The sequence below is a fragment of the Metopolophium dirhodum genome, chromosome 4, assembly GCF_019925205.1.
Source record: "Metopolophium dirhodum isolate CAU chromosome 4, ASM1992520v1, whole genome shotgun sequence".
NCBI classification, from domain to species: domain Eukaryota; kingdom Metazoa; phylum Arthropoda; class Insecta; order Hemiptera; family Aphididae; genus Metopolophium; species Metopolophium dirhodum.
In genome coordinates, this window is record NC_083563.1 from 38252327 (window position 1) to 38269228 (window position 16902).

The 16902-nt window shown below is 37.8% G+C and overlaps 1 long non-coding RNA gene across 1 annotated transcript; it reads left to right on the forward strand.

Moving 5' to 3' along the window:
- Nucleotides 1–629: 629 nt before the first annotated feature.
- Nucleotides 630–15352, forward strand: LOC132943782 (uncharacterized). The gene is made up of 4 exons (XR_009664368.1): nucleotides 630–652; nucleotides 12944–12979; nucleotides 14411–14437; nucleotides 15003–15352. It is a non-coding gene; the product is annotated as an uncharacterized LOC132943782 (long non-coding RNA).
- The last annotated feature ends 1550 nt before the right edge of the window (nucleotides 15353–16902 follow it).

A 16902-nucleotide genomic window follows, 5' to 3' on the forward strand; every position in this document is an offset into this window, starting at 1 on the left:
TAGTAAATCGTTGTGAAATTCTTGGTTTTAATATATTTTGGAAGACAATATTATAAATAAAGGTATCGCCATAATTCTTAGAATACGAATCATAAGTTAAAATATAATTTGTTTATTATTTTATTTTTAGAATTTAAACGTACGTATTTTGTACTATTGTTTTATTTATATTTTAATTTTATTATTTGTTTAATTCAGTTTATGTGATTAATTGTGTCTCATAAGTCATATTTTATATGATCATCATTATCCTCAAATTTTTACTTACCTACTCACTGAGTAATATTATAACTATGAACCCCGTTTAGTTTACAAGCCGTCACCCATTATTGGGGATGACAATTTGTTATTACTATTATTGTACAGATACCTTTTATATAACTTTGACTACTATAGGTTCTTAAACTATACACATCAATCAATTAACATTTTAAAGTATATTTCACTATTATTAACTTTTCAACATATATTTCGATCGATTTCAAATCGGTCTATTAAAACGAATATTTAAATTTTAAAAGCTTTACTATATTCTGATTATTCTGTATCTAAAATTGTATGATAATGCCGTAGTCTAATATTAATATACTAATGTTAAACACGAATCATTATTATTACTATTTTTTTTTTTTTTTAGAAAGAATAGCGACGAGTACGTATACAGTATATATTTAATTTTGTGTAAAATATATAAAATATTTCTACTATACAAATTCTTCAAAATATATGCTTTGAAAATTCTTTGGAGTATGATGTGATGAATTCGATCGTTTAAGTTTATTAAAAACTAATAATATATAATATTAAATTAAAATAAACTAAAATTGAAGTAAATCATCCAATATTTTGATTCGTATGTTATAAAGAATACAAATTTTAAGCAATTAACTTTAAATTCTACAATTTGGACATATAAAAAAATAAAAAGGTTGGCAAGTGGGTGTCCCTCTGCTTTAAAGTAGTTGACAAGTAACTGGGTCACTGTAATGGATAGTGTTAATTTTGAATTCAATGATATAATATCGTTGTATAAGAAAAACGATTCTGAGCGAATACAGTCAGTTAGCCTACGATATTACTACGTATATCCTTTGATGATATTACTGTGAATAGATTGATTTATATATGACACTAGTATTTACATAAAACCTTGTTTTTAATTATCAATCCTTAGCCATAAAAGTTGAAAATTGTATAGGTACATTTTTGACTAGGCACAAAATAATTATTAAATTTTGAATTTTATGAATTTTGTTCAAATTCGAACTTTAAATGCTTATTAAAAAGTTGTGTACCTATATGTAGTTTTAATATTTTTTAACAGGACTCTTGTATTAAATTGTCACGCTTTTTGTCCCAAAAAATAAAACTTTTTTGATATTCATAGAAAAAAAAATTTGAAAAATTTAAATCCTTGAACAGCTCAAAACGAGTCAAAATATTTTGAAAATTTTATCAAGCATAGGAATTGATAAAATAAACATTCAGTGAAATGTTCATGTATCTAAATTTATTCGTCTTGGATAAAGGTAGACAAACTTATAAGAAATCTTGTTTTAGGTACTTTTTAAAATCTTTAGAAAGAAAATTTTTTATGAATTTATCAAATTTGCACTTTTTTGTGAGATTTACGTATTTTATCAATATTTGAAATTAAACTGCTTATAAAAAAAATTGTGACTACATTTTTAATATTTTTCATCTGTCTTTGAATAGAATAAAAACCTAAAAAAATTGAAAACTGATAATGTCCGTAAACAGCTCAAAATAAGTCAGAAAATTTTTACTTTTGATCCCCCAAAGTACCAACTAGACTACTTTCTTGTCAGAAATGATACTGTAGAAGAAAATCTAAGCACTTTTACTGTCCTAAAAGGTAAAACATTCATTGCTCCGTTCGGAATCTAAAATTGTTCTATATTTACATTTTACATTTTGCAACGTTTAATTTGACTTAAATATTAACCTAATATTCATAGAAATGGAATTTTAATTTGATATTTTTATATCGACGGGCGTAGTGTTAAATAACCTTCTTCGTCCAATTATATCATTAGGATTAAGGAATAATATTATACTTCATTTATCGAGCCATACATAATTATGTATATTGTAAAAACGTACTCTCTGTATACGTCTATGGATCTTAAATTTGATATACATTTGTATAGGAAACTCTATACCCATGGATGTGCAACTCTTTTTAGGAGGCGATTACACACTTATTTGTTGGTTCACTAAGTACTAATGTTTGTAAATATTTGATTATCAGGTGCGATTGACTACAGAAAATAAATATTTGTTATACTTGTTATATAATATTTAGATCTGCATATTTTATATTTGGCCAGAACCTCTCAAATTAAATTGTAGGTACGAACATGCAAAATTTACATTTAACGGAGTTTAAGGGAGGGTAAATTCTCCTTTGTCACCACTTATAACTTTATAAAATTCCAAACATTTTTTTTTAAAAAAATAATGACAGTGACTTCAATCACTACGCTCAGTAGGAGGTTCCGACTTAAATTTTGAAAGCAGATATGAATTTTCTCTAAATTTACTAGGCTATATGAAACGGTGCGTCCGGATGGACGATCCGCGTCGTAAATAAATAATGCTTGTTGGTTTTGGTTATCAAGTATATCTATTGCTATGTGAATTGTGTTTTATATTTACAATATTGGGGGGCTTGAGTAAAGCTTCGATTTGTGCCAACCAGACTTAAGTAAGTGAGTCGGCACAATCGGAGGCGCTTGGGTATCGGTCGGGCAATCGCCGGACCCTATCTATACAACGGGATAAGTTTGATATATATATATATAAATATATATATATATTATACAAAGCAAATATTGGGCAGGGGAGCTGACCGTCGTCGGTACAGACTTAAATAAGCGGTACCCCGACGACGAACCAGGCTCGGATCGGACAGCTTAATTAAGCGCCAAGGTCGGTGAGATGTTGGCCCTAAAAAGGGCCGTTTAGAGATGTAATCCCGTTGGCCGGGATATGCACTGGTCCCGCGCCGTGGAGTGGTTGATTAGTCGATGTTCACCGGTCGAACGATGCTGGCTGCCGTGGAGCGGCGTGTCGTCGGTGGCCGGCAGTTGAACGATGTTTGCAGCCGTGGAGCAGCGTTGTCGTCAGTAGTCGGCTTGATCGTCGGTAGTTGGCGGTCTTTGTTTTGGTCCGGGTCTTCTTCTGTTGGAACTTTGGTTTTTGTTGTGAACAGATTGAAGGCTTGAAGTGGACTGACTAGGTTGCTTTTTGCTTTGACGGGACGGCCTTTGGCCTATTAAGAGTACCTGGCTGGGCCATTTCTCTCTGAATGAGGTTATTTAATTGATTTGTTTTGGTCTGTTCATGGGACAAGGCATGATAAGTGGGGATATTTGCTCCGTGAAAGTGCATGAGCAAGGTTCTTTGAGAGATAAAGTGCTTCGTCTTGAAGGGTATCTATAGACATCGAGTTTCGTAGGTTATGATTTGAGACCAGGTAGTGGGCACCGGCCATGGTACGTAGTGCTACGGATTGGAAGACCTCGATTTGTTTCCAAGATGATTGGCGATTTCTCCAAACAGGAGCTGCATATAAAATTATGGGCCTGAGGTATATTTTATATATTGTCAGTTTGTTGGCCAGTGGAACGGTGCTGTTTCGGTTTAGGATCGGATATAGTGCGGCACGGGCACCACGCGCTTTGCGAATGGTATTTTGGATATGTTTGTCAAACCTTAGATCGTGGGTGAAAGTGATTCCAAGATATTTTGCGTGGTAGCTCCATTCAAGATGTTGATTTTGTAGTTTTAACTTCGTGTTGTGTTTTTTGGATCGAGGCCCAAATATCACTGCTACCGTTTTGGATGCGTTTAATTGGATTCTCCATTTGGTGAGCCAGTTGTTCGTGACGTCCAGTTGCCTTTGTAGTTTGTAGACTGCATATTTGTAGTTTCGGTTGTTTGTGTATAGGAGCGTATCATCCGCAAAGAGAGCCAGTGTGACTGGTCTTACGGTCGGGAGATCGTTTACGTAGACCAAGTATTGGAGCGGTGAGAGACATGACCCCTGAGGGACGCAGCTTCTATATTACGGGATGTAGATAGGTGGTCAGATATTTTGATTTTGAAAGTACGGCCTTTAAGAAAAGATTCAATGAGTACTATAAGTGAGTGAGGGACGTTTGAGCGTGTTAGCTTGTGGATGAGCCCCTGATGCCATACGCGGTCGAAGGCTTTTGCCACGTCCAGGAAGACAGCCACAGTTTTTTCCCCCTCTGGGACCTTTGGTTCAGATCGTCAGTCAGCGTGATTAGCTGGGTAGTCGTAGAGTGGCCAGTACGGAAAGCGTGTTGTTCATGTCTAGTTTTGACATGGATGTTGAGCTTACGAAGTATTAATCTTTCGAATATTTTTGACATTGTGTTGAGAAGTGATATAGGCCTATGATTGTCTGGTATTTGGTGGTTCTTCATGGGTTTTGGGATCATGAGAATTTGCGCTTTTTTCCACTGATGAGGAAAGTATGAGAGTCTGAGGCATGACGTGTAGATGTTCGCTAGGAGGACAATTGCAATTTTTGGGAGGTGTTTCATTGTTTTGTTAAAACCTCCTGGAGCTTTGGCTGAAAGGAGTCCTTTTATTATGTCAGATACTTTTTTCGGTGTAACATAGTCATCTGATGGAGGAATTAAAAGGTGCGTAGTCTTTGGATTGAATTTGTGACTTCAGGTGATGGTGGGCCCGGATTGTTTTGGAACTGGGCTGTCATTGTGTCTGCGAAGAGTTCTGCCTTTAAATTGGTGTCGTATATTTTTGTCCCATCAGGTGCTTTGAGAGGTTGACTTGCAGGTTGTTTATGGAGGAGTCGTCGATTTAGTTTGTTTATAGATTTGTTTTTGAAATTGAGAGTGACAGTGAAAGAATTCCATTCAGATTGTCTATGACGAGTGAGAATATCTTTGACAAGGGAAGTCGGTGTATTGTACAGCGTTTTCACCCGAGGGTCACGTGTACGTTGCCAGCTTCTCCGTAGTAAGCGCTTGGTATCAATCTCAAGCAGTATGTCATCAGGTAGTGATATCGGGGGGTCTAGCTGTCTCGGTTTATAGGAACAGTTTTTGCACTCTGATTGGATGACTTGGGTGAGTTGATCGATGTTTTTGTTGATGTCATCAATTGTGGTGATACGAATATTCTTTATATGGGGAGTTAGTTCGGTTTCGAACTTTCTCCAGTTTATGCGTTTCCTTGCTGATGGTGGCCCGCACATAGAAGGTCGGGATGATAGGTTTAATATCTGGGGGTTATGGTCTGACGATAGGTCGCAGTGATTGGTGAGGAGGTAGTGCATGTTTGGCAAGTCAAGTAAGAAAATATCTAGTATATCTGGTCGATGAGTTGCAATGTAAGGATAGTAGGTTGGCGAGTCAGAGGTGACAACCGAGTATCGGTTTGTCCGCTCGGCATGTTGTGCGAGAATCTTGCCTGATTTGTTACATTTGGGGTTACGCCAGTCTGTGTGTTTAGCATTAAGGTCACCGCCAATTATGAGGGGGCCGTCGTGATTGGTCAGCGCGTCCAAATCTGTTGGTTTGAGTGTTGCGCCCGGGCTTTTATATACCGCAGTTACCTGGGCGATGTTGTTTGCGAGTTTTATGTTAACCGAGGTTGAGTCGAGCTCGGTTTGGGTATTCACGTGTTGATGAACAATGCCACGACGGATGAGCACTGCGGTTCCCCCGTTCGGTGGGGTTCTTGGCCGTGGTTGGCGATCTGTGCGGTAAGTGTGAAAATTTGGGATTTTGAGCGGTGTTTTGGGGTCGAGGCGGGTTTCTCCAAGCAGGATAATGTTTACGTTGTGCATTTTTATGAATGTTGTCAGTTCTGATATTCGGTTTTCGATACCGTTGCAGTTCCATGATAAGATTTTGAAATCATTCATCATGGAGTGTAGGATTGGCGTTTATGATTTTCAGGACTGTCGTGATGACCGCATTTTTTGATGTGACATCTTTGCATTCTTGAGCTGTTGTTAGGAGATCTTTGATTATTAGTAGGAGCTTTGGTGCGTTTATTGTGGGTTCAAGTTTTTCTGTTTGGTGCTTTGTTACTCTGTTTGTTACGGGTAGTGTTTTAGGTGTTGGAATTGTTGTCAACACGGATTTTTGTATAAATTTGTTTCTTGTCCCTCTGGAGTGATCTATTTTTTCTTTGCAGAGATCTATGTAGTATGGGCAGCCTCTATAGTTTGCGGTGTGTTTTCCATTGCAGTTGCAGCAGGTTGGATTGTCATATTTTGGCTTCTTGCATTCCTTGTTTGGATGATTTGCTCCGCACTTAGCGCATCTAGGTGGGTGACCACACTGAAGCGATGAATGGCCAAATCTCTGGCATGAAAAGCATTGAGCGGGACCCATTGATTTATATGGTTCTATTTTTACTTTGACGTAGAAAAGTTCTGTGGTTTTGAATATTTCTTTCGCATTTACTGTGCGTTTTAGGGTGACCATGTGGATGGGAAGTCTTTTATCGTTTTTGACAAAGGCACGGACAAAGTTTGATTTAAAGCCTACTTCTAGAAGTTCTTCCATGAGCTCCTCGTTGGTAACGTCAAGTGGAACGCCTTTGATAACAATCTTGAGGGATTGTTCTTCAGGTAGTGCATACGTGTGGAAGCTGGTTTTATTGATGGTCAAGAATTGTTGAACGATTCTGAATGAGGATTTTTCAGGGCAATTTATTTGGATTTGTAATGGGATTGATGTGGGTTTTTGCGGTCACTTGATCGAGGCCTTGAGCTTTGTACAAGGCTTTTACTATTTTCCGCCATGGATGGTCAGGGGTTGTTTGAATCAGGATCGGTTGTATGCGAATCGAGCGTTTATTGTCGGATTTTGGGTCATTTTTAAGTGGTGTTTTGCTTGTCTCGTGGTTGTCCGAAGAACCAGAGGAGGTGGACAGGGTGTCACTGTAGACATTAGAATCGGCATGCTCGGAGCCGTCCGCAGAAGCGGAACGAGAGCGGTGGTTACCGCCGGTGGTAATATTCGTATCCGGAATTGGTGAATAGTTGGGTGCCTTAGCCAGCTTCTTTGAAGTTGTTGGATTTTCAGGAGGTAAGGCTGAGCTGGATTGGCTAGCCTTGCGTTTTTTCCCCGTGGAGGATAAGTCCTTGAGTTGTGGGTTTGGTGGCAATGGTGGTCGTCAGAAGGTCTGAGTTCGACCTTTCTTTTCGATGGAGTATGATGGAGTTGAGTTACGTTTGTTGCGTCCGACGCCACCGCGGTGAGTCATGGTCGACGATAAGCGCGGATTGGTAACCCTAGCAACCGGTGCGTGATTCAGCCGTGGCACCCGTTAGGTACCTTGCCTCGTGATCGAGCAGGGGGGATGTGTAAAGTTTTCTACGTGTTGCGCATTCAAGTTGAAAGTTAAACACGTCCGCGCTGAATGATACTGATGATATCTCTCTGATATGAATGGATGTGAACTGAACGTTGACTGATGTTGACTGATGATGACTCGGTTTTTGCTTTGCTTTGAAGGGGCGGCTATGCCGTTAACTATACCAGGCTTTTGCCTCTACTAGTGGATGAAAGTTGGTGAGGGTGGTTATTTACAATTGTTGGCCTACCCATGATAGTGGGTAGGGTTTGATCCTATTTTTAGTGGTTGGAGGGGGGTGAGTTTTACCTAAGAGTCGGATGTGGGCATGAGCAGAAAAGGAGTTTTTGTAGAACATCGATTTAGATTGAGTACGGATAGAGTTTTGGATAGACTTGAAATTGGCAGATTTTAAAAGGACCGAGTTTTTGACGATAGAGGGCATACTTGTTACCGTGCAAATACCGATGTTTTGGACAGATTCGATGCGTTTCCAGTGTGAGCGACCGATAAAGGGTGCCCAAGAGGAGCCTGCATAAGAGAGAATTGGAGAGACGTAGAGTTTTAGAATGTTGAGCTTCAAAGTCTTTGGGACGGGGCTAGAACGGTAAAGTATGGGGTAGAGCATTCCGCGAACGCGAGTGGCCTTTTTGGTGATGTTTTGGACGTGTTTTTTGAAGGTGAGTCTGCGGCCGATTGTGACGCCAAGGTATTTTGCGTGATTGGACCAGTTCACTGGATACTGTCGAGTATTAATGGTGGGATGGGTGAAGTATTTGAACGTCCGAAAAGGATACCTACGGTTTTGGTCGGGTTTATTTTGATTCTCCAGCGATGAAACCATGTAGTAGCTAGGTTGAGTTGGTGTTGTAATTGTATGGCCGCGGGTTTTGGGTTTTGGTCGAAAGTAAAGAACATTGTGTCGTCAGCGAATAGTGAGAGATGAGCTTTTGGAGTTGTTGGAATATCGTTTATGTAAATCAAGTAGAGAGTAGGAGAGAGGCAGGATCCTTGAGGGACACCTGCGAGTATGTGTCTAGTGGACGAGAATGAGTCTTCGATTTTTGTGATGAAAGTGCGGTCAGTGAGAAAGGATTCGATGATTTTAACGATTTCAGTCGGGATGTTGAGTTGAGATAGTTTGTAGAGGAGACCTACGTGCCAGACTCGGTCAAAGGCTTTCTCTACGTCAAGAAAGATGGAAGCGGTGTTTACGTTGTTGTTAAAGTTCTGGCTGAGTCGGTGAGTAAGTTTGGTCAGTTGTAGAGTGTTCTGGTCTGAAGGCAAATTGTTCCGGGCGGATTTTGTCACGGAGATTGTTTTGCAGGTTAGAGAGGATGATTTGTTCGTAAATTTTGGATAGGGAGGAGAGTAAAGCGATTGGTCGGTAACTTGCAGGTAGTTTGTGGTCTTTGCCTGGCTTGGGAATGGAAATTATTATTGCTTTTTTCCAAGCACGTGGAAAGTAACAAATTCTGAGGGAGCAGTTGATAATTTGAGTTAGGGATAGTAGAATGTTATTGGGTAGAAATTTAAGAGCAGTGTTGGTGATGAGGTCATCACCAGGGGCTTTCTTTTTGTGGAGGTTGTTGATGATATTTTGGATTGTGCCAGGAGTGGTAAATAGGTTGGATTTAGTGATTTTAATGTTTTGTAGTGAGTTCAAATGTGCAGTTACTTCAAGGAGGTCGGGGCCAGGGTTTGGTTGGAATTGAAGTTCGAGAGAGTCGCCTATTAACTCGGCTCGATCGGTGGCCGAGAAGACTAAACCATTTGGGCCAGACAGCGGGTGGGATGCTGGGCGTTTGTGAAGGAGACATTTGTTTAGTTTGTATATGGAACCGTCTTGGTGGTCAAGTGAGTTAAGAAAAATGTCCTACTGGTCGGTTTTGTGAGTTTCGAGTAAAGTTCTGACTAGCGAGATTTTGGCGTTAAGTTGACGTTTGGTAGTCGGGTCACGGTTTCTCTGCCATTGACGACGTAGGTGATTTTTTTCCGTTATTACTAGTTTTATGTAGTCGGGTAATTGGAAGGATGAGTTTTTATGTCTAGGGGTAAATACGCTAGCTGCGATCACGTGTTGTAGGTTTTTAGTCAGACTGTCGATTGCCGAATCGATTGACTGACTGTTGTTGGTCGGACGTTCGGTTAGGTTAGGCAAGTTTGAGAGGATTGTTTTGTATTTTGTCCAGTTTATGAAGCGGTTAGTAATTGGAGGGGACGATGATACCGGAGTACACATGGTCTCCAGAAGAATAGGGTTGTGGTCAGAAGATAGTTCGTTGAGGTTGTCGATTTGGGTAGGGTATGGTAAACGAACGAGAGCGATGTCGAGTATGTCGGGTCTGTATCAAGAGTTTGTCGGGAAGTGTGTGGGGGATGAGGGAGCTGTAATGGTATAGTCTGATTGTTGAACGTGGTCAAAGAGGACGCGGCCGGCCGCGTTTGTCGAGTGGCTAAACCACAGAGGGTGTTTGGCGTTGAAATCACCTGCCGAAATTTACCATTCAGCGCTTTGGGTTAACAAGTCTAAGTCGCGAGTCGTGAGTGTGGCGCCGGGTGGTTTGTATACCACTGATATAAGTACTTCGTGGCCATTTATTTGGATAAGGACGGAAGAGGTTTGAATGAGTGTGTTAAGGGTGGTAGGTTGGTGAACGATGCGTCGGTGAATTAGAACTGCCGTGCCACCGTGAGCAGGCGAGCCGCGGATGGGTGGCAGATCGTTCCTGTAAGTGAAAGAGTTGGGAATATGAAGTTTGGTAGAAGGGGATAGACGGGTTTCGTTAAGTAAGATTATATCGGATTTAAGTAGAAGTGCAAGGGAACGTAGTTCGTTGAGTTTGTGTTTAATACCGTTGGAGTTCCAAAATAGTATTTTTAAGTTATTCATTTTGGGGTGAGAGTATTGACAGGAAAGTTTTAATTGTAGTTTCTATGAGTGTTTTAGGATCTTGATTGTTGGATAGTGCAGTCAATAAGTTGGTGAGCAGGTTGAGAATCATTGGTAAACTAAATTGTGGGACTGGAGAAACTAAAGAAGTGTGCGCTGATTTAGATGTTGCTGCGGAGTAAGTCTTTGCTGAGTTTTGTTGATGGAGATGGTGATGGTGGAGAGGTCGGGATTGGTAGTGAGACTTGTTGTTGGGCGGAGTTTTGGTTCGGTGATGGAGATACCTGCTGTTTTTGGGCAAAAAATTGGGGGCAGCCCCGAAACTTTGCCGTGTGTGGACCGCCACAGTTGCAGCAAGTTGGAGCTTGTTCAGGGGTTTTGGGGCAGACGTTGGCAGTGTGGTTTCCAGCGCATTTAACACACCGCGGCAGGTGACCACAGTTACGGGAACCATGGCCAAAGCGTTGGCAGGAGAAGCACTGGGCTGGGCCGGAGGGTTTAAGAGGTTCTATGGAGATTTCCAAGTTGAATAAGTTGGTAAGGAGAAATATATCCTTGGCAGTCGGGTTGGCAGCGATATGCACGAGACATATAGGCATTGGTTTGTCTGGGGTGCCAAAGCGGCGGACGAATTTTACAGAATAACCCAGGGACTCAAGTTCATCCTTGAGTTCGTCAGAAGTTATGTCATTAGGTATTCCCTTCATAACTACCTTGAGGGATCGTTCTTCGGGGAGAGAGAAAGTGTGGAACTCGGTCCCATGTTTCAGCAGGGTGCTTTGGATTAGCCGGAATTGGGTCGCATCGGCGGCCTTTAAGGTTACACGTTCACCAGAGGACTTGGCTGATAAGGAGACTGGTTGTAAGTTGGGGAGTGAGTATATGGTGGGCGCGACCTTACGCCAGGAAACGGAGCTCAGGATTATGGGTGGTGGTCTGGGGATTGTTGGAGATTTATACGGAGATTGGGTTGTTGGGGCGGTGTTGGTTTTTGCAGGAAGTAATGTGTCTGTAGATTGTACGAAGGTTAGTGAGGATCGTGAGTGTTGAGTCGAAGCACTCGAGTCAGAGAAGGAATCTAAAGTTTCAGAGTTGGAAGTGGTGTTGGAGAGGGGGAGCAGAACGTTGACGTGCAATTTTGAGTAGGTGGTTAGTAGGGGGGTACCCCCTTTGCGTTGTTTGTCCATGTGTGATGGGCGTGGGTGTGTTTATATGGGAGGGGATGCTGTGGCTATGTGAGGGCGCGGCCCCACGACAGCTAAAACGGAGGGACGTCGCTTCCGCGACGGCTTACTTGTGGGCGCTGGTGCCCTGTTAGATAGCGGTGAAAACGGCTGGTTGAGTTGAAGGTTCGTGGTGTGAACCGTGGGCGCTGGAGCCCTGTTGAAGCGGTGAGAACGGCTGTTTAAGTGGACGGGTTCCCTGGAGTGATCCAGTGGGCGCTGATGCCCTGTTGAGAGCGATGAGAACGGCTGACTGAAGGAGCTGCTGAACGCTGGCTGCAGAGTAGTTGGCAGAATACGTCTTAACAGAATAACTGTTGGCTGGATGACTGACTAGGTTGTCGAAAGTGTCCGGTATTTATACCCTTTTCGACAACCTTGTCCATCACTGATTATTCCGTGTATCCTGACTTGACAGATGAACATCACACCGTTGTCTCGCTGTTTGCCTTTACTCGGTGTGGTTTTCATCTGTCAAACTGATAACTTTTGCCAATCGTTTTTTGTTGGTCTTGAGAAAAACCTTTTTCATTTATTGCTGTTTTGTTTGTTCCATAACATATAATTGTCGTACATTTTTCTTATGCTATATCAATGTATTGAAATTTGAATTATGAATAATATGATCTATTTTTACTATTTTTGTTACTAAATTTCTAAGTAAAAAAATAAAAATCAGAAAAATGAAATCGCCAAAGGATAGTTAATTTAGTGAAGAATTCAAATTTGCTTTCAAAATTAATATCAAAACATTATATTAATAAATATTGGGCGTAGTGATTGAAGTCGTAAGTACCAGTGTAAATCCTGCTGATCAATTGTCTAGAGGTATTACTACTGCAGAACTAGCTACATCCGAATTATGTTGGAACGGTCCGAACTTTCTTAAGGATGATAAAATTCATTTTGACTATTAAATCTGATTTAAATTTAATTATACGTTTTAAAACAAGAAAGAAACGTAGAACCTCGTATAGAAACATTTTTCGTATAAAATTATTTATTATTGAATTCAAATTTGACACATCCATTACAACGACATTCTCAACAACTATACTATACAGCAATGCGGTACTTACTTTTCCATCTTTTTTAACTAAAATTATATTGATACGCGATTACTAAAAAAGTAAATACGTACGGCAAACAGAAATTTAATTAAGATAAGTCATGTACATATCCTTCAAATAAATATTGATATTACATTAACATTTTTACCTTTTATTTTCGTATTATCGAGGACCTGGGAGAGAACCGCGATTTTCATTACAGCTCCCCGGATAAAATTTTTACCTAAAGAACAATCTGTTCACTGTTAAATCTATTAAATATATTTTAACATTTTAACCAACATAGTTACGTTGTTGATATGTGTTATTAGTTATACCAAAAACAATAGAAGACTTTCACATTGGGTATTGAATACAGTTAATTTTTACAGATTTGTCAATAAAATACCAAGAATTTTACTATCGCAGTATGTATAAATTCACTGTGTATCTGTATATTAAAGCTGTTTAGCACAGAATACTGATAAATTATGTTTATACCTGTGCGACACAGATACCTTTTTTTATACAAACAAATGATTTAAGTATTTGAACGAAAGTTGAAATAGTAAAATAAAATTATTAATGCAACTGATAACTAGGTGCTTAACGTACTACTATAAGGCTTACCCTTTCCTTATATTGTGAAAAAGTGCAAATCCATTTTTATTTTTCCCTAATACAACAGAACATTACAATTGGAGCACATCCATTCAGTAAATATCGTTATTTGTAGTGCTGCATCCGGAACATCTTCTTGTACACTCATTGTGTTTGTTGAGCAGATTGTTCAAGATAAATTACATTTGGTATACACGGTTTATTTTCTTCAATACAACTGTGTTTATATTTGATATATTTTGTATAGATATAATTTTTTCGGAGGAAATCTTTCATCGATTTATTTTATTTTTTCCTCTTGAAACATGAAACTATTATTACGAACCATCATTTGATCTTCTTTTTACCGCTGTAATATCTTCGGGATTTGTGGGAGTTTGACAAAAGACTAACAATATTCTTTTATCGCACCACTTAATAATTGAAATATCACCTTTATCGACATATCAATTATGCTCTCCTAGTTTTAAATCTTTACCTAATATAAATTTGGCAAATATTTTCTAGTTACAAGTACTTGATAAATAATTGTATCACTATAAGGAATGACTATTTATTTTTAATAAAAAAAAGTAGTTAAATAAAAAAATAACTGTAAGTAACCTATGTATGAAATATGTTTTAATAACAATGAGTAAATAAAATATGAATATAAAATAATGAAGCACGGAATCACCATAAACATATTATTTCATTCAAATACCAAGATTTACTCACTAGACAATTCATTCACAGTGGGTTAAAATATAGACTCCAGCGTTTTATGTCACTCCAGACAACCCGTTAAGTATCGACGAAATGGGTTTGTATGCAGTGAATGAAATTCATTATATTCAAATACTGTAACAATTAGTTATATCGCTCATAAATCATAATATTTATAAATTAACTACAAAGCGAACAAGAAAAAATAATAATATGTGGCCGATCGTAGAAAAAAATTTAAATTGTTACTTGTTTGTGTGTGTTAGAAAAAATAGAATGATGTTTAGTTTGATATTGAAATATAGAATCATAATTATTTTTCATAGTTTTTTTTTAATTACATTTTTATTAATATGTGATAACTGAAAAATGAAAATAAGTAATATAACTCCTGTCCATATTCTACAAATAAAATATGTTAAGATTCAATTAAGATTTTAACCAACCGAGTTACGTTCTTATATGATATTAGTTATACAAAAAAATATAGGAAATCATCACAATAAACTAATTTTTTTTTACGTATTTTGCAGAAAACCTCAATGAATTTGTCACAAACGGTATGTATAATTAATGTCATAAATAAATGGTTATAATCAATGCCAAAAACACCCGTGAATGATCGTTAACTAAAATATTGGTGTTTGAATACTGTTAAATTCCTGTAGTACTGTCGTTTATATTGAATACCTGATGATTAAATACAAAAAAATAACTTGGAGTAAGTGGTGTGGCCCCCGGCTTTAGTAACCGACTGACCAAGGCAGCGATCTAAGGAATGCTAGCCAAGATTTAGATTAAATCAGGTTATTCCATGGGCTGGATATTAATTAGCGGGCCCAGTTGTCTCCGTGTTCGTCATTTTATAATTATAATTTCTTCATAAGATTTCTATAAAAATCGGAAAGTGATAAAAAATATGTTTTAGTTCATGGAAGAAAATTTCAATATTTTCATAGCTAAAATAAATACTATTAAATTGGTGTATTTTAAATAAAATTTTGACGGGTTTACTGGCTAAAAATTGTTCTTTATGTACGTAAATGAATCGATTTCTGTACGCGTTCATGGAAGGTAAATATAACGAACATACTTAAAGAAATCTAATACTAATTTATTTTGCAGATCCCAAACAACCGATTACTTTTTTCTGTAATTATTATATGAACGATTCAAACACACAGTTTATTAAGAAATTGTTTACAGTTGCATAAATATTTTGTTTACTCGTTGGAAGATAAATATAAATTTAACTATATTATAATACAATTACATATTATATTATACAACGCATTATAAATACATACTATACTCTAATAATTCATATTAAAATAAATTCAATGTTTTCGAGAAAAAATAATCCAACCAATACCGTTTGTTACTAATAGTAGGTAGTATAAATTATAAATTAATAATATATTAAATATTATAATACTAATATATACTTGTAATAATTATGAATAAACGCAACGCAGGTTTATTGTTCACAAATAAAATAAATTATTATCTATTTATTAAAACACAATTATAGGTATTTGAAGAGTAACAGTATTTTCTTTTATATTTTATATCACATACAGTGGTTTGATAAATTAAAACACATTTAACAGGGAAAAAGGTTTTTTGACAGTATAGTTATTTTGTTTTGACTCACGATTCTCCTCGGCTCTACTTGGATGATGGCTAGGCTGTTTGGTTGACTCGTGCTCGATGTGATAAATACGTTCACGGTCGATGATTATGACAATAAGGTGTTCACTCTATTAACGATATTGGAATCTAAAAAAAAATCGGATGGAGGTGGTGTATAACTCGTCGTTCACGATAATTCAACTGGTAGCGAGTAAGTAAATAATCGGACGGCGTTCGAGATATATTTTATACTGGCTTCGATTATAACAACAAACGTATCGGACGGCGGCATGTGGGCGACGTTCACGATATTCGGCGGCATCGAATAGCGGCGGCGAGACGACTCGTACCGGCTCGTTTGACCTGGTGGGTTAGACCATATCCAGCCACAGAGGCAAAGTCGTATATAAAAACCAAGGCTGGGCATTAACGAGTTGAAAAGTTAAAGTTAAGTTAAAAAGTTAATTTTATTTTAACTTTTTAACTTAACTAGTTACTTATGGTTTTTCATTAACTTAACTGTTAACTTACTAAATTTGTTTCTTAATTAACGTGAAATTAACGAGTTAATTTTTCATTTTAAGAAGTATGTTAGGTTAATTTATTTTGTTTTTAATTTTATAATATTTCACTATTTCAGTCTATTTCATTTTCATGTCAAAAAATATGTATCGTAAATTGTTTAAAGTCAAAAATGTATATCATTCGAATCTAACTTATATGGACATACTGTATGGAGTATTAACACTATCTCCTATAATTTAGTTTGGGGTTGGAAAAAAATTAAGTACGCTAGCGTTGTATAAACAAATTAACTTTTTTTTAACTTAATAAAAAGTTAACAAAAAGTGTGTATTAACTTTTAACTTACCTGAGTTAACCTACAGTTAAATTAACTTTAAACTTTAAACTTTTTATTATTGGTGCATATTAACTTAACTGAGTTAAAAAAATCATTAACTTGCCCAGCCTTGATAAAAACTGTATGGAATTAGTATGTTCACGGAGACTATTTACTGATTATCTCAGTTGCCGCCGTGAACAGCAATGACCTGGGGTGGGTACTCACCTTGTGGTGGTATTCGATGATTTAAACTGTTGCTGCTGGCGCGTGTTCGTCGTGGTCAGCTTCTCTGATGACGCGCTTCATACTTTCATTGTCGTTTGTGCATATTAATTAACCGAAAGTCATTAATTGATGCTAATACACGTCGGTTCGTAACATGGTGCGCGGTGCACGCCATTTGTGATATGTGTTTGGCGCTCATTGCCGGACATATACAACAGATAGTTACTTTTTGGTCGACCGGCGGCGCGTCGGTGCACGGTAATATAACAGATTCTCCGCGTTGATACACCACTGTGCGCGCTAGTAATATTGAGTGTATGCGTT